This window comes from Drosophila biarmipes, chromosome X, assembly GCF_025231255.1.
Source record: "Drosophila biarmipes strain raj3 chromosome X, RU_DBia_V1.1, whole genome shotgun sequence".
Classification (NCBI taxonomy): domain Eukaryota; kingdom Metazoa; phylum Arthropoda; class Insecta; order Diptera; family Drosophilidae; genus Drosophila; species Drosophila biarmipes.
Window position 1 is genome coordinate 11,699,508 of NC_066611.1, and position 19,481 is coordinate 11,718,988.

At 40.0% G+C, this 19,481-nt stretch overlaps 1 long non-coding RNA gene across 1 annotated transcript in view; it reads left to right on the forward strand.

Annotated features, from left to right (window-relative positions):
* LOC127012503 (uncharacterized) overlaps positions 1-17,340 on the forward strand; it is a 36,271-nt gene extending 18,931 nt beyond the window's left edge. Inside the window, exon 3 of the long non-coding RNA XR_007765998.1 lies at positions 16,751-17,340. This is a non-coding gene — a long non-coding RNA (uncharacterized LOC127012503). The remainder of the gene's footprint in view (positions 1-16,750) is intronic.
* The last annotated feature ends 2,141 nt before the right edge of the window (positions 17,341-19,481 follow it).

Below are 19,481 nucleotides of genomic sequence, written 5' to 3' on the forward strand. Positions count from 1 at the left end.
TGCTTTTGCTTACAATTAGTTTATTTATATTTTTAATTTAAGCACTTTATGAAAATGTGAGTTTTTCTTAAAACAAAAAACTGTAGAATGTGGGTACAATATCTCTTTTGGTCTGCATGGAAATGATCTTTCTGAAATTGTAAAGACCCGCCCATGTGCAAGAACTAATGACGGAGAGGCACGAAAAGTCGAGAAAAGAGCTTGGTCATATCCTCGTTGATTAGAGGGCGAAATGCTCCGAGGTGCTCGGCCCTGGGCTCGTATGTACATCTGATTTCTGTAATTAATCTCATGCTGCGACACTTCCCACTTTTTCGGCCCCTTCGGTTCGCAACTGGACCGGAGAGGACGGGCCGGGATCGATCGAAAGTGCTGGCTCACGTGGAACAGATTACCCGAGATCGGGACCCAGAAAAAACGTATTTCATTATGTTGATTGACGATGAATAATTTGGAAATGTAATTATGATTTATACGGTTTCCCCGAGCACCGAGCTACGGTCCCAAGAAAGGGGGCATGCACCCAGACCCCAGTGTATAACTAAGATTTTACGGCAATGTTGCATTGAATGCCGCCGGTGGATGGCTGGATGGATGGCTGGATGGCTGGATGGATGGATTGATGCAGTGACTGTCATTGATTAATGCTCCTTGGCGCCGAAACTTGGGAAAAGTGCAACTAGACACGCGTACTTGGAAATGTGGTGTGCAGCAGGGACAAAGCGAAGCCGCCGAGCCGCAACGCCCTTGGATCTGGATGGACAGTTGGGCCCAGGAGGCTGGGAGTACATATAATTAACTGCTTATCGACGGGGTGCGAACAAACCGTCGATTCATCTAGGCATTGGCACTGGGATTGGGATTGGGATTGGGAGTACCAGAAATCAAGGCAAATGATCACGGCACTTTGTCTTGGCAGACGGAATTCCAGAAGAGCCCTTTGATTTCGTCTCCTTTTTGGACACTGCTCGGCTGGAGCTCGGGCTTTGGAACAGGTTGGGTGAGTACCTGGCAAGCCTGGCTGCTGGCTGCTGGCTGCTGGATGCTGGATGCTGTATGATTGATGGATGAGCACCAGATGGACCGTCAGTTTGCCGAAGGACGAGTGTCAACGGAGGACTGTGCAGAAACCGTTTACAGGTTGCCAGATACAATCGGAGGAGGCAGGATGCTAGATGCTAGATGCTAGATGCTAGATGCTAGTAATTGGTAATTGGCTTTTCGGCCAGGACAGCAGGACAGGAGCGGGCGGCGGCGGCGGCAGGAACAGAGCGGAGGGACTCTGGACAGGATTAGAGGGCGCAGTGCTGCAGGTTGACAAGTGCAGATCAGGGTGCTGCGATGTCCGATGTCCGATGTCCTCGGCCCGAGTAATTGCACACACACGGAGTGAATAGGATAATTAGCCGTGTTTGCCCCTTTGTGTCCTTTGTCCTGCCGCTGCTACCGTGTCCCTTGCTCTTTTTCCTGCTCTCGCTGCCTTGGCTGCCTTTTCCCTGCTCGGGAGTATTTAACGCTTTGCCGCATTGTTTTGCCTGCTGCGTTTGTGCGCCGTCCTTTGTCTTTGGCAGCTAAGCCCCTAGGGGTCGCATGGCCATGCCCTGTGGCTGGGCCCATACCTACTCCCCGAGGATGGCCCAGGATGGCCCAGGATGGGCCAGGATAACCAACCTGTTGTGCCGTTTTCGTTTCGGTGCGCCTAGGCCTAGCGCATGGCGCTACGACCTCCGGGATCCTCGAGCAGGATCAGCCGGGATATGGCCTTTGTGCGCCTTTGTTCAACCTGCTTGACCTATTATTCTAATTATTCATTCGCAACACTGTGCCATTGTACTCTCGGTTTTGCCCTTTGGTCTTGGCTAGTCCCATATCTTCGATTGTCGGTTCACGGTTCTCGGTTCTCGGCTTTCGCATCGGATCTGTTGGCATCTGCCCTCATCTCAACTTCTCCAGGTTAATCCGACGTGCACTCGGATCGGGGCTCTGTCTTGCTCTCTTTTCCCGGTGAACTTATGGAAATTATAATTGTCTTAATTTAGGAAAACACTGAGATTACCAGCCGAGTACAATGGGCAGCATGACTTGAAGGTGAAACTGTGGCCTCTTTGTATAGATTTTTACTATTGCATATCCCATAAATTGAAAGAAGCTAGAAATATCATATTGAGGTCCACAAAGATATAATAATAAAAATAATAAAATTAAATTTATCTTGGTGGTAAAAAAAGTTTTACAGAAATAAGATCAAAGAGATACAGAATTACATATTTAAGACTACGTTTAATAACTTTCTATAACAAATCTTAAAATTGAGATTTATAAAACTTACATTTGACCAAAGGATCAAGGATATATGAAAAGATATTACATGAGTAATTTTAATGCATTCTAATAAATGTGGAAATTAAGATTTTTAAAATCACCCTCGACCTAAAAATCACTAAGATGTAGCAAAATACATAAATCATAAAACCCCTTGACTTGATTTATAACTTTTAGAAAACAAAATATTGTAGTTAAATTATAAAAAATTATTTTTGACACCAAGATAAAAGAAATAAGATATTTTATGATATGAGTAATGAGAGAAAAATTCTAATAAATGTGGAAATTAAGATTTTAAAAATTATTTTCAGCCTAAAAATCATAAAACTCCTTGACTTTGTTTTAGAACTCTTTTTTATAAAAGAAATGTTAAAATAAAATTATAAAAATTATTTTTGACCTGAAGATGGAAAAGGTATGATAAAATATGATATATGACATGAAAACCCTCAGGTCTTCCAAAACATTTCTATCCTAATGATTTTAAAAAATATTTGTAATTGTAAAATTTCGGTGATTGACTATTTTTTTATTTTTTCAATGTCCACCTAATCACTGTCCAATTAATTAATAATATATTGCCAGGGAATTACTGTACCCAGCATCAGAAACCTGCCTAGTTTCCCCCTGAAACGCATCCCAACCCTTTGGGACGGACGGTTGAAATTTGATTTGAACCCAATTTCTTGGCCTGGGAACGGGAGTGGGGCGAAATATTTATATTTATATCTATGCCGGTACCGGGTACTGCCGAAATCAAACCCTCGGGTCGCACATAAGAGCGGCCTATATGGCGCTCGGTATGGAAATTTCCCCGGCTTACTTATGTACTTAAACAGCCCCGTCCATGGCAATAATCAGAATAATAATAATAATAATGGCTGCCCTGATTCGGGCCTGTGGTTGGTGGCGTTTGGTAAATGATGACGCAGCTCGATGGCGTTATAATTAAGGTTCACATCAATGGGTAGCGGCAGGCTGGGGATGGGCATGGGTGCCACCTGGCCATCGGTCCATCAGGGCATCAGCATTAGGTAAAAAACATTGCCCGGCAACCGGAGAAGCCCCAGCCCCAGCCTCAGTCTCTGCCCACCTTATCGTCGCACTCGAATTAATCACGATCCCAAGTCCGCCGCGAGTGTATGGGAAAATCTCGGAAAATCATTGCCAAATTGCTGGTACAAAAAATAAAAAATACCAAATAATACTTTAGTGAGCTAATTCTTTGAGCTATTCCGTTTATGGATGAGTATTTTGCAACGATTTCTCGTCTTTTTTAAACGCCTAATAATATATTTAATGAGATTGTTCCTTGATCGATTTTGTTTTAGTCATATGCACACTATATATACTATAAATACTAAAAATAATACTTAAGGTATTCGTTAAATACTGAAATTAATACTAAAGAAATACTAAAGAGAATACAAATTTTAATTAGATTTATCCAAGAGAAAATTACTTTTCGTTTATTTGGAATAATACAAAATTTGTTAAATCAAGATAGAAAATATAAGGAACTATGCCAATCATTCCTAGGTACTTTACTTTTTACTTTTATAAATTCTAGCTTTCTTCGATTTAGTATTTTAGTATACTTAAACGGAATATATCATTTTATGGAAAAAATACTTAAAAATCTTAAAATACTCCCTGAAATCAATATATTTTCTTAGTTTATTAGTCATCTATGGTTAGAATGCCAGCGAAGATTTCTAGATTTTTAACATACGCTGCCCTCTGAGTTAATTGAATCAAAATCTGGAGCGAGAGGCCAACAGATTTGGGCCCATCTGAACTGTCATGATCAATAAGTAGGAGCCAGATCAATTAGGGCCTGCAGTGCGGGGCGAACCGAAAGCTCCATTAAAGTGGAGCGACGACAATGGGACTCGTGTCATTCTGAAGAGTTGTGGGGCATCCGAGGCGGTTAATTGCAGGTCACGCCGAGCCCGGACGGGATGTGCCATGTTCTTCTACGACTAGCCGTTGTCTTCGGAGCGACCCAAGGGGTTATTATAGTTAGGATCGCCCCGAAAACCCAGCGCCGAGCTGATGATCCGCAATTAACATTGACCACCGTCATGCGCCCCAGTTTTTGTGGTCGCATATCAAATTATTCTAGTAATCTCGAAGGCGGGGAATCCAAAAGGTCTCCAGAAAAAAGCAGACTTCCTTTTCGGCGGCTGAAGAATGTGCGCCTATTTTATAGTGTCTAAATGGCATCACAAACACATAGGTTCTGGGTTCAGTGAACTGATATTTACAGCTTTTTCAAAGGAAAATAATGAATTAGTAAATAATGTTTAAACACACACCAGTTTTTCAAATAAAAAATAAAATATGTCAACCATAAATCATTAATTAATCATAAGAACAACTCTATGATGACGTATGGATTGGAATTAATTTTTTAAAATTTAATAATATATTGTAAATATCTGAATAATTCATTAAATCCCTTGAATACAAATTTCCAATCTCCGATTGCTTTTTATTCATACTTTAAAATCAATTTCCATGGCAAATGCAGCCCAACCACTCGAAAGCCCCCTGAAAGAAGCTGACAAAATTGCATCCAAAGGTAAACAGGGAATGCAAATATTAGCAAGCACTGCAAATCATACACATAATTGGAATTCATGTGCATTTGCCGGCGAGTGGGGGTCCATATCTCCTTAGAACGAGCAGGACTTCGGGACGCCAGGACTCCCAGGACCTTGTTTGGGTGTGTCGGCCATTGTGCCGGACGGTGGACTGATGTGCAGTGGGCTTTAAAAAACAATGGCACTCGCACTGGCCCGGCCAGCTTATGTTCCATGTCCTATGGCCAGGGCACTTCTCAGGACCAGGTTCAGGACCATGCCAATCAGGGGTCCCCATTCCAAGCCCCGGACCAGGCGGCCAAACATTTTCGTATATGGGTATTTAATTAATCCGTAGTTGACTCAGGGCTGCCTTTTCTTTGCCCGCCCATCCCTCTGGGCGGGGAACTCCAGAAAAACTGGAAACGAGTGGCGATTCGAGAGTGGCCTCAATGAATTCAAAAATAAAATCGTACATAACCTTAAAGGTGTGCATAAACGTTCTTGATAAGCACTTTAAATACCCTGGGTATCAAATAAGGAAATATACATATATTAAAGATACTTTAAACTAGTAAAAGTTATAGTGGGGTTTTGGATAAAGTAGAAGGGCCTCAATACATTCAAAAATAAAATCGTACATAACCTTAAAGGTGTGTAGATACGTTCTTGATGCGGCATTATAAATACCCTTTGTATTTAAATGAAGATGAAAAAAAAAACATAAATTAGTGAAATTTCTAGTGGGGTTTTGTATAAGGAAGAGTCGCCAAAATGAATCCAAAAATGAAGTCTTACATAACCTTAAAGTTAGGTAAAAACGTTCTTAATAAGCACTTTCAAAGCCCTGGGCATATTATAGAGACTATAAATTATAAAAAGTCATAGAGTGGTTTTGGATATGGTACCAGATCTCAAAAATACTATATATGGCAAACTGTTGGATATAACGTTATATTTTATATCTAATTTTCTTAAATAAAAAAAACTTTAGGGGATGTATATAAACATGGTGATTTTTAACTTATAAAATAACATATAACAATTATAACAAATAGTTACCAGTTCTCTAAAAGAATATATATGGGAACCTAATTTTCTATAATAAAAAATATAAAAATCTACAAATATATGGTATTCTATATAAAATTAGTATTTTTAACTTGTAAGAACGTAACACTTTTTATCCAGATTTGTAGGACTTTTTATCTAGAAATAAAAGAAAATTAAAAAAAAAATAGAAAAAATTAAAAATAGGCAAATATATAAAATAAGTATTTACTGTTTATAGGGACTTAAATATAATGATCAATATGTGTAGGATTGCTTATCTGTTATTAGTAGTGATAGGTACATTTTGTATAGACCCTAAGCAGACTCGATTTAGTTGCGTGTCCATAAATGTATAAATCAAATCAAACTCCTTACATAGGAAAGAAAGAAAGGGGGTGTTATGTGCAGTTCGGTTCGGTTCGGTTCCATCTCTATAAGGCACATAGCCCTTTAATCGCGTTATGTCGTTCTGCCTGCCAGCGAGGACGAGCCCTGTTTTGAAGAACAGAGCAGAATGCAATTAAATATATGTACGACTGCAGGGACTTATGTGAGTTGAATCAACAAAACATCGGGTGGTTGAGGCGTCACGGAACCGGGGAAAGGGCTGTTCAAAACGAGGAAACATCCTTCATGGGAGACATTTTGTGTTCGGAACGAGCACTCGAAATCAGGGCAAGGGTGAGAACGCGCAGTCCTATAATCTCTCGAGGATCCTCATCGCCCTAGCTGTCATCCTGCCGCGCTGTCACTGCCATCGTCGTCGGCATTATATACAAATAATATAGAAATCGGCCATTGCCAAACTCGATGCCGCCAAGAGTATGAAAAAAAGAAAACGCACCCCACACTGCTTAAACAAACATTGGCTTGAGCTAAAAAATAAATGTTGAGGATGCTGCAAGACCGGGTTGATTATGCTTATGCCCATGGTTATAGCGATGATGATGACGATGAGCGGGGAGATTTGTTTCTTTCCTGTGCTCAACGAGCGGGCCGATCACAAAGAGTCCTTATGTACAAAAGGCACTTATGTGAAACATTTGCCAAACTGATTCCCATCTCGTGATCCCCGGGACACGGGATATGGGCTGCGCTCCTTGCGGGGGTTAAATTCGCATGGCCACTCGGGGCGACGTCATCTGTCGTGAACAGCCCGAAAATGGCCAGGAAGCGAATCCTCCATCAATTAAAAAAGTCCTTGGGTACAGTCTGCAGACCATTTTGCTTCCAGTGCTGAATGAATCTGGAGAGCGCCTGAATGGAACCGGAAAACTCTTCAGATCAGCCCTGGGTTACTCTGATAGAACACCTTTAATTGGGATCGTTTGAGCGATTTTTAGAGCTTTATATTTCATTTTTAAATCTATTCAGCTTATAACTATATTTATAAGTATTTTTAAAGTTATAAAAACTGTGTATTTAAAGGAAACTGAATCTGTGAGCTGATTTATCAATATTACAGTCTGTTATCCACTTGAAGAGTTGGAATTTCTTACAATAAACATTTCATTTGAATCGTTAACAAAATATTTACATTTATTTTTTATAAAATAATTGTTTCTTTTATTTATTTCTTCTATTTATTTTCAACTATTCTTTTATTATTTGGATGTATAAAAATAAAGGCTTATACAGTCTGTTATCCTTTTGAAGTCCGGATCGGATTTGATTCGATCAGTATCTAATATAAATATATGCTTATAAAATATTTTACATTTATAATTATTTGATTTTGAAGGAAACACTAAAATCAAAGGACATTTATTTGTGGTTATTATACCTAAAACGTATATTACTTTATGAGTAATAAACATTTACGATCTTTAAGTGGGCAAAGAAACCATCTATTAAATGTAAATAAGTTGGTTTTATACAAAAAACTCATTCCTTTTTCAATCCTATTAAATGCTGTTAAATAACAGCTTAAAATCCTTTAAATTTGTTTTGTATTCCCTATCTATAGGCAATTCAATTCCGAACCGAAAGACTGACTTCCGCACTTGCCGTACTGCAGCATCTGCCCGTGACCTTTGGGGGCTTTCAATGAATTTCTATTGCCATTAGCCCGGGGCGGGGGAGGGGACGTTGGGTACCGGGGGTCAAAGGACATTGTGCGAGAGTGTGACAGGACACGCTTCGGATGTGCGCACACATGGCCCCCAGTGGTCCGCACACTTTTTTCTAGTGCCGCCAAGCGGCCGACTGGGGGAACAACACAATTAAGTGCCGCTTACAATGGATGTTCTCGTGTCAAAAGCCCATTTTTTGCGGACTGTTAACAGCTCGGATATACACAGATGTCGGCTCAAATGTATGTATAAGCTTAACAAATGCGTGTTCGCCGGAGCCAGGATGTGCGGACGGGCAGGTGAGAATGTTATCTTTATTTTAGTGTATCATTTTGGGCCTATCTGTGGCAATATTTGTATTGGTTTTATCCGCAATGTTTAGCCGCACTTAACGTTTTATTTAATAGCTAATTACACCACCGATTGTGGCTGATGAGGCTGAGGCGACTGCTGCCGAGCAGAAACTAATTTGAATTGGGCTATCGACTTGTAATCAATATGCACATAGACTAAGCAATTAAATTAAACTGACTTTAATCAAATTTAAACTGTCCAATTTGAGATGTTGACTAGTTAAGGAGATTTCATTTCACAACTAAACACCTTTATTAAACTCATGGAGATGACAGAACTTCTGTTACACCGATTTAGCAGCTGGCTCAGCACCTAGGTCATGATTTTTGCCTAGAACTAGTTGGGAATTATAAGTAGCCAGTGAGAAAAGTCAGTTTTATTCAATCTTACCGATGACGTGGATTAGATTATCTTAGTAATATCAACTATGTAGAATATATATTGTATTTTTCTATTCAAATATAACAGCTTTATGATGCAGTCGTCGAATCTAGCTCAATTTCATGGTAAGGACTTCAAAAATCAGACACTAGGGGGACTGATCAATAAAGTATGACAACTTTGTAAGGTCAAAAAACCTCTGCAGGGCTATGTAGATCTAACAATAATAATGTTGATATCTTAGATGGTCTTAATCGAACCCACCATCATTCTAATTTGTTTCTTGTAATGGTGGCTAGATATAGGGATAGGGGCCCCGTGTGATATTTCTAACCCTGCTCTGGCTGCCTGGTTTCCGATTGGTTTTCGGGATGTCGCCGGCTTCCTCCGAAAGGGGTTAATTGCCGCACACCGGGACATGCACCCGAACACACGGCTAGCCCGCACTCCTCAGGGGCGGAGGCTTTCAGGTCCAACGAGGTCGGAAATGGAGATTTCCTTGGCCAGATCAGCGGGCCCTTTGTTGCCTCTGTGGCACAGGTGCTTTGTCCTCTGCTCGCAGCAGGACAACGGGATGGCCTGTGCCAGCGTGCCTCCCAAATCCTCGTCCTTTGGCAGTCATTTAGTCAGTCAACTGCCCTGTTCTGCTCAGTTCCATTCGGCGCCTTTATACTCTGCGGTATTATGTGCTGTTACTTGTGTTGCCACCGCTCGTTGTTAACAGATTGCGATGCGATTGTTTCCCAAAGTGAATAAAGATGGTGTTGGGCGATAGGCCGGCGCCTGGTGACGGAAATGACGCGAATCTGTGAGGCGGGCAGGAGCTTGGCCCCCTTCGGCATCTGGGGCCCATCCAAAAGCCGTAAAAATTGCGGATTACAATCGCGGATTTCCATCGCACAATTGTTTATTATTGCTGCCTGCCCCATTTTTTTTTTCACCACCACCGCACCCCCCGGATTTCTGCGCTTTCAATGGCCTTTTTATTTTTCCGCTTGCCTTTTGAGGCACTTGGAGTCCCCCAGAAGCCCGCAATTTCCCCCACAATGACAGCCAAAATGACAGGGACAAAGACGTCGTCGGCGGCTCCATTCTCACTGGTGTTTTGGTTGGTTTTTTCCTTGGTTTTTTTTTTATTTATTCTCCTTTTTTTTATGTCTGTTCCACACGAGAAAACATTTGTATTTGTGAGCGCACTCCTTGGGTCCTTGGCATCCTGGAGAATCCAGTCCGTTTGCGCTTTATTTGGTCTTGTTTGTTTGGCTTTGCCCCCCGCCTCGCAGGATCTTAAATTTGCTAATTTGTGAACTTTTGTGTTCGCATTATAATTCGCTCCGCTCTGTGTTTTGCGCCCGGCTTTGTTTGGCATTGGGAATTGCAATTGGATCCGTTTCCCCCCAGAAGAGCCCCCTTTCCCGGTTGCAGGGGCGTCTGCCCCTTTTCCCGGCGAGTAAATTAAGCGGCTCGTTTTTTGGGGGGGCCTAGGCCCATGCCCCGCACCCAAAACAATTCAATTTAAGTCGATAACATCTTAATTTGTATTAATAAATACTTGTTGGACTGTTCGCCAGCCGGGGTTATCTGATTTTCTTAGATTAGCAGTTCATGGTCGTTATTGTGCAATTAGAGATTCAGTTTTGGGTGCTTTTACAATTGATGCAGCCATTTTTGTTGGCCAAAAGATTAGAGAAACATTCTCAAATATTTCAGATTTATTTCTAAAGGTTTAAAAAATATGGAAATATATAAAAGAAATACTCAAGCTTTTTTAAGCGGCTTACTTATGAAATCATATAGTTTTTTAATAAAAGTATTGTGTATTATAAACTTTTTAGGAGAAGAAAAAATAAAGTCTGTTTAGTAAAATAAGAGATTATGTTTTGAAAATAATTAAAATAAAAATGTTTAGTAAATGGAAATAAGTAAAATTTTTATATAATATATACCAATTTTTAATGTTAGAGCCTTTTAATTTATAATCTTGTGAAGCTAACAAATGTGCCATTTATTACAAATTTGATACTAAAACCTATTTAACTCTCAATAAATTCCCAAAACATTTATAGTAATGATATACCAAACAACAATCTAACAATTGACATATTCCTTATTTATGCTTAATTTCTAATTAATATTTAATCTTATATCTTTAAAACCTTCCTTTGGAGAACCCCAATTTGTCGCTCGGAACGGGCTCAATTCAGATCTTCCCCCACCATATTGTGCATAATTTTTTCGCTTTTCCCGGCCAAAACGCGGCAACGGGGCGGCGACGAAGAAGTGCGCATTAATTAAAATGTGAAACCTAATAAATTTAAATTACAACTTTCAATAAAAACTTTTTAACGCCCACCTTTCCGCTGGGCGACTCCATTCAGAGACGCTTCTATGATACTTCTGATTCTGGTCCTGAAAAGCCGGGGGTGGAGGTGGCTGGGGGTCTTGGTAAGGAGGAACTTTCATGAGTAGAAATTATTTAATGAGCATGAAAATTGCGGGGCCAGCAACGCTCCCATTTTATAATTTTATTATTTTCTTTTTTTTGGCTCGCCCCTTTTAGGCGTTTTCCGGTTTCCCAGCTAGCCAGCCATCCAGCTTCCCAGTTTCAACCCCAAAAAAGGCTAAAGGAAACACATAGCGCGACAAATAGATAACCTCAGGTAAAAATTAATAAACATCCCGCCGTCCGCGGGTCCATCCAGCTACTGCCTTTGCCCGACGTGGCGCATCCTGCACGCTGCTCCCTTTTGGCGGAGCGAAATTGCCGCGGGAGGCAAAGACAATATCCTTTCGCCCGGCCGTGGAGTGGGCAAACCGAAGGAAAACAAAGGAGTCCGGAACCCCGGAGCCCCGCAACCCAAAATCCAAGGGGTTGGCGGAGCCCGAGAGCCCGTTGTTTTTCTTGTAATCAAAAGCGTTTTCATTGTTTAACAATTAAATTGCTGGAAAAGGCATCATTAGCAGTCGCAAGTCGCGAACTGCCAAAGGAGCAGCAGCGACACATCCGCAGAATCAAGAGTCCCCAGTCCCAAGTCCAGAGTCCCGAATCCTGCCAAGGAGCTGCTGGGCTATGAACAAAGGAGCTGCGCGGAGTTCGGCACAAAAACACAGGCCGAGTAATGAAAACACCGCTCGAATGCCCCACGGTAATGGGTCGCCGTCGCAGCCCATTAATACAGCGAAACAAAATGAATTTCCACATCATTTTGGGCGATATTCGGCCACACACACACGGCCTCAACCACAAACATTTTAAATTAACCAACGCTCGATGAGCCAATTGGAACTCTAGTCTAGCCTAAAAAAGAGCAGAAGTAGTAATTATGTGTCAGTAAAAAAAGTTGTAATCTAATTTCCTATAGTATGAAAAACAGAGGAGCAAATCAATGAAAACTGAAACAAAATAATATATATAAAATATATATATCTTACATAGAAATACAAAGCTTAGAAATTATGTTTTTACAAATTCTTAGCTCATTTTGTTCAAAAATGTAATCTTCTTACCAAAAATCCTTTGATTTAGACCATTAAAAAATATAGCCATTTTTATTTTTTTTAAGAAACATGTTACCTTACAATTTTAAAACACTTCTGTCTGCTTAAATACATTATAAATTATTTTTAATAATAAGACTTTAATAGATTTCTTTACCTGCCAAGGAGTGAATTAATGGATTTAAATTTGTTCAATTAGACTCTTACAAAGTTAATTTATTCAAAAAAAATTAAATTAATTTTTTATAAATAAAAAAAAGTTTTGTCAAGCCCTGTAACATTTTTAAATATTTCTGCCTAGACCAATAAAAAAAAATACAAACTTTTTGTAAAACAAATAGCCAGCTAAAAAAGATTAACTGTTAATAGAAGGGTTATAAGTTTTAATCACCTTTAAATAAATAACAAAAAATACAGTTAATAATACTTTAAAAAATTTTTAAATAATATTTTATTTATTTTGCAAAATAAAAGTGCTTTAAAGTGCTCAATAGGTGCTAGAAGGCTAAAAAATCTTTCAAAATTATTTATTTATAATTTATTTTTTAGAATAAAAGTGCTGTAAAAACAGATACAAACTTTAAGAACCAAAACAGGTGATACAAGGCTTAACATATTTAAAATGTGTAATATAAGAAAATACAATTTATTTAAATTAAAAATATATATCTCGCAACAATGGCATCCGCGAGATGTATCTTTCAGTGTGGCAGAAGTAGAGCCAGGGCAAAGTTCACTTTCTGGCAGACAGAAGCAAAAGTTGAGCCGCCAGACAGCGAAGCGGGGTGGTGGTCTAAGCTCCAGGATGCTGGCGAGGATGGGCTCGAGGATTGGGGAGTGGGGCTGCGGATGCGGATGAGGTTGGGGCAGGGGCAGGGGCAGGGGTTGTCTCTACGCATTACGGAGAATCAATTTCTGGGGTGGTGGGGGGTGTCTGAAATTATGAGGAGGCTGCTGCGTTGCCGCAACTGCCGGCAGCGACGACCTTCTGGGCTAAACTTTTGCGCAAACAGTTGTTTAAATATCCAGCAAACACGGAAGGGTTAAATTCATAATATGGCCAAATTAGATACAGGCGGTGGCACAACATAATGGCACGGAGGCAACCCTTTGTGTCGTCTCTGTCTCGGAGTCCAAGGGTCCCCCTGATTATTTTGCTTATGAATTCCCAGAAGGAAATTTCCCCGAGTTCGGTTACAAAATTGTTATAATTTTTCCCCAGCGAAACGGAAGTGAGCGGAAAAGCCGGCGAGCCAGCCGTCAGTTCGCCCATTTAAATTAGCCTTGCGCCCAGCTAGGTGAAATTGTCGTGTGCCAGGAGCTCCACTAGCGACTCATAGCCAAGTGGAGAATCCATCCCACGTCCACAACTCCGAACGCAATCTAATTTCATTACGCCTCCCCCAGCCCCGGGCCATTTCGCCCATCTTCGAGCAGTAAAAGCTAATAAGCCCCTTCTATTGTGCATCTGCTTCAAGGTTGAAGATGGTATTTGCTAGATGGAAGATTGGAGACGGAAGACTGAGGATTGGCTAAATGGTAACTGCGAACTGAAGGCCGGAGAGACGGGCTGTCAACAAGTCAGTGGGTTCGTCTCGAGGAATTGGGTGCCAAGAAACCCAAATGCTGCGGTTAATATGCATCAAAGTGAGTCATTGTGTTAGGAAATATTTAAGAGACTGATTTTGATAACTACATTTAGGCTGCACTTGGAACATACGTCTTTATACCTTTCTTTTTAATAGCTTAATATTTGGAGCATATACTAGAAACATTACAAACTGAATTAATTATTAATGGGTTTTTTAATTTAGTGTTTTTTAAACAATATTATTGTTTGTAAAGCTAAAAACTAAATTCACTTAGTTTGTGGGATGAGTTTCAAAACTACCGTTTCTAGAAATTATGTGATTTTGTGTCAAATTTTTAAACATAAAATGGAAATAGATAAAAAATACTATATATAGTAAGTTCAACGAGGTACTAACATTTTAAAATACAATCCCTTAATTTTACTTTTTTAAGCATATTTTTGGATTTAAAATGTCTTAATAACAAAAAACATTCTTTTATGTTTTTTTCCTATAACTTAACCTTAAAAAAAATATACAGTAACAATTCTGACTAATATAAACAGTTGAAACCTAAGCTAAAGGGACATAAAACCATTTATAGGATATTTACCCCTTTTTTAAGCTTATTTTTGGATTGAAAAACACCAAATAAATTTTGTTTTTTTTCTCTAAAGCTTTATCTTAAAAAGATTTACAGGAAAAGGTCTGACAAATAACATATTTATAGGACTTTGAGCATTTTTTTTTGTTGGTTTTTTTTGGTTAAGAGCTTGTTTTCTATAATTGGTCGAAAATAAAATATGTCCAAGTTTTAGTATCAATAAATAGGTAATTCTTTTACGATTTCAATACATTATACTCCAGACATTGACTATTTGGGGGTAAAATCCAAGTATTTTTTTGGTACCCCTTCTGCAAATTGTCATATTATCAGCAAGTAATTAATGTTTTAGCCCCACAAAGTGCAGTAACTGTGAAGGCAGCCAGATGTACTGCATGATATACTTGGCTTCGTGCAAATTCGAGAGTCCACTACTGGAAGCACTCGCTTCTGGAGTGAGCTGCCCACTCCCGCAGCCCATCGGCTGCCCCTGGTGCCCTCCACTCCTTTCCCACTCGCCCACTCCCAGACTCGCAGACTCGCAGGACGCGGAGCACAATGGAGAGTCCTGCGACTGGGCAGCGAGCAGGGAGTGATTTGGATGATGCATTCCATTTGTGTGCCACCACTCCAGTCCACTCCCCTTGCGGTCTGCCCGGCCCATTGTTACACCACTGCATCCGCATGTCGCGGTGCATAATTAAAAACTGTAAACCACACAAATAATCCCCAGATAGTAGAGTGGACCGAGCGTCCCCAGCAGATCCCAGATCCCAGATCCCAGATCCCGGATCCCAGATCGCACTCCGCACTCCAACTCCCAGCCGGGGTGGCTGTTCCCAGCGATGGTGCAGTACATGGTAGATGGCAATGGAAGCGGCATCTCATCTGGGTTCCATCATCAGGGTCTGCGAACTTGTTCTCGAATCACAGCACATTGATGTGCCCGCGAGGGTGAAACCTCTAATGTCCTTTAATAGTTGGTGCCGACCTACGAGCAATTACCGAACATATCCTCGAACGCACACTCGCCCAGAGATGGCTTTCAAAATCTGCCGAAAACCTACCCCAAAAAATGCATAATTATGGCTCGATGTGAGGTCTCTCGGATACTCGACTGGGTGTGGCCTGTCGGCGCTGGTGTGCGTTTGGATTGTGTAAACCCTTGCCGCGGAACGGGGTCCTGACGGAGAGTCCAAAGTATCCCCGAAAGGATTCAGGCTGTTGAGATTGCTCGAAGGGCTCGCTTTCAGCGAGGAAGGTATTTATTCAAAATGGCAACTTTGACCGGCTTGTGGAAGTAAGGGCCGATTTCTCAATGTAGGCTTAGCTTTTGACGTTAAGTTTGCCGGTTTATCGATTTAAATCGTTGTTTGGCCTATTTAAGGCGAACAGCTAAGAGACCGACCGTTCTGAGTATCTTGATAAATATAATAACGATTTCTACCTCTTAAGCTAAAATTATTTTTTTACCCATTTTTGAATTTTTTTGAAGGGGGTGCATCAGGATTTTTTTTTGAAAAAATCTTAAATGTTAAAAATGTTTCAGGTTTGAATGCCAATAAATTGGAAATTACACAACGAGCTAAACGAGGTATGACATGTATTACAGCACCCAAAAAAACTAAATATTTAGGTCGAAAAATGGGGTTAGGATTTTTGACAAAAATACGATTTTCTGTGCGGTTTTTCAATCGTAGTTTGGTCAAATCAAGACGTACAGCAAAAAGACCGACTGTTCCGAGCAGCTTGCTTCAAGTGCTAACGATCTCCATCACTTAAAACAAATTTATTTTTTGATCAATTTTCGCATTTTTTGTAAGGGGGTACATCACAATTTTTTGAAAAAAATCTAAAAATTTTAAAATATTTAGATTTGAATGCCAGTGAACTGGAAATTAAAAAACGATCCCAACGATGTATGACATTTGTCATTCTGACTTTTATTTTTATTACAGCATCCAAAAAACTGAATATTTAGGACGAAAAATTAGGTTAGGATTATTGACAAAAATACTAGTTTTCTTTCCGGTTTTTCAGTCGTAGTTTGGCCAAATAAAGACGTACAGCAAAAAGACCGACTGTTCCGAGCAGCTTGCTTCAAGTGCTAACGATCCCCATCACTTTCCCGGTCACTTATTTTTTGACCAATTTTCTCATTTTTTGTAGGGGGTGCATTAGGAAATTTGCCAAAATATCTTAAAAATTAAACATTTTTATATTTTAATGCCAATGAATTGGAAATTAAATAGCGAGCTCAGCGGGGTATGACATTTCTCATTCTGACTAATATTTTCTTTACAGCAGATAAAAAACTGAATATTTATGGCGAAAAAGGGACTCTGCTTTTGGTCAAGAATATTCTTTTTACCATGGGATCCAAAGTTGAGTTATACACAATGTTTTGGCCTTGAAACTCAATACAGTCTCCTTCGCCTTCGACTAATGTCAATCAATTACGAGGAGTACACCAGTAATGCCGCAATAAAGCGGGCTTACCAGGAGATATCGATGACGCGGATCACCTCCAGTTGCCAGATCAACCAGCCCAGAGGACTCTCTCGCATGTGGGTGGGCCAGGATCGATTCCTAATCCCATTGCCCATTGTACGAACGTGGATGCATTGTGCAACAGCGGAAACACGATCGAGCAGCCATTTCCATCAACGGATAATCTCCGTCAAACATCTGCAGAAATATGGAATATCATAATATTCCAGCGAGTCAAACAACAGATGAGATTCGATCCCGAACTCGAATCTCGAAGTGCACAAAGGAATGCCAAAATCGTAGAGCATCTACCCAAGGAACCTCCTTTGTTGCCCTCGCATTGTACCAGAGTATCTTGTGTAATTATGGCGTAATTGCTGGGCATTGTTTGGTCAGATAGATGGAGTAAGTACATGTTAACCATATTGGTATCATTTTGGGATTTATTCAGTGTGATTTTCAGTACAGAACAGAACATAATAAGCTTTGCATTTATGCAGAGACAATAAAGTATATTCACAGCTCCAGAACATAATTGTTTTTAAAAAGTTTTCATAAAAAAGAAAATATATTTTATATTTAGATCATAGGTTGTAAATTTACCTTTAATATTTGAAAATTACATTTGAAATTTAGGAATTTAGGCTTGACTTTGGAAAAACGGGATATGAGACGCCAAAACCAGTTGGGAATTATAATTGGATAACATTTGTAAAATTATTGTTGCATACTTTCAGTAGCTATTTACGATTGCAATAAAAAATTTGGAAATCGAGAGAATCTAACTATCTTAATAGTAGTTTAACTATGAAATACATTATGCAACTATTATAAAAAGAAAAGTGGTTTCTACTTTATAAAGTTACATAGCTATTCGTCAATTCCACCTATCTTTTTGATTAGAGAGGACAACGCAGGGCCACTGGCAACGAAGTATTTGAATGAAACCCTGAAAAATCTCAAAGGACCAACCATTCAACCATTCAACCATTCAACCTCGCCTAAGCACAGGGTATGCCATTTCCCTGTTCGCATTAATTATGTCAGCTCATTATGGACTCGTGGGTGACCGGGGACGAATACTTTATTTATTTATTCCCGAGCCCGGCATCGACCTTCCCATCGCCGGCGGCACCGAGCCATTGAACCGGGGTCCTTGCCGATTGTCCTGCATGCTGGACAAACAGAGTGCCATACCTGAAATGCTCGGCAGGATTTTTTATGATCGGCCATTATGGAATTTGTGAATTGCCGACATGTTGGAAGCGAAACCCTTTTGGGCCCGGCGAACTCGGTTTTATCACCCGGTTAGCGGAGTTCTCATGAAGGCATTGTAACCCTTTCACTTAATTATTGGGCGCATAATGTGCCATATTCATGGCAACCGCCACGTCGGCAAGGGAGCCAGCACAATGGAAACTACTGGCCCGCCCGACCCGTGTCCTTTATGAGTTCCCCGTATCACAGTTCCCGGCTGCCGCGCTCCTCGCGTCCCTGTGCCGGTGCCCGGCCTACCTGGATTTGCAATTGTGCAACATCCAGGGGCCCGAGGAGAGCCACCGCCGCCGATTCACCACTCCCGTCTCTCATGTGCCGGCCATCCCGCGCGGATTTCACGCATTCATTGAGGAATTGTCGAAGGGCCGTGCCATAATTGCAGCACCTCACCTCGCCGGCATAGGGGTACGTAGGTATGTAGTACATGCATTAATGAATCGCACTGTCTGGGCGAGGATAAGGTAGATCATAAGGTCGGGAAAAATATGTCACGCAGAATGGATCACTATTGGCAGACATTTCAGGGCTATCTATCTACTATAACGCACTAAACTATTATGATATCTAACTAGTTTTATTAGGTTTTGATATGTGACTTATTATATTATATAAGATAATCCAGTTCCTTAATTAGAAGCCAAGTTATAATCTTGTTTTGATAAGTTACATTAAGGCGGGCCACTTATGTCCTACCTTAGTGTACCTCTCATAAGTAGACTAAAATCTTAATTCTTGTAATAATCATTTATATATTAGGACTACTAGGTATTCATACATGGGGTGACCCTAAAACGGACCAGTTTATAAGATCAGAACATATATATCACGGCAAAATGGATCACTTTTTCATTGATTTGTCAGTATATAACGTTTTAAGGGCTATCTATCTATCATAAACCAATGAACTATTATCATATTTATGTTTCAATAATAATACATGTTTTATAAGGTTTTATAAATGCATTTATCAGTAGTATGAACATACCAAAGATATTAAATTTTTATCATTAATAACCAAGTGATAATCTACTTTTGTTCTATAGTTCTATTACCCGTCTTTAAAGGTGTCGCACCTTTCATAAGTAAACTAAAATAATAATTCTTGTATAAGCATTAATGTATCAGGCAGTCTAACTATAAGTCTAAGTCTAATACGGACAAATTTATAAAATTAAATATAATGTGCCGTCACAATGGATACTTTTTCAGTTATTTGTCTAAACATTGTCTTCGTAAGGCAGTCTAAACATTATAAATCAATAAATTATAA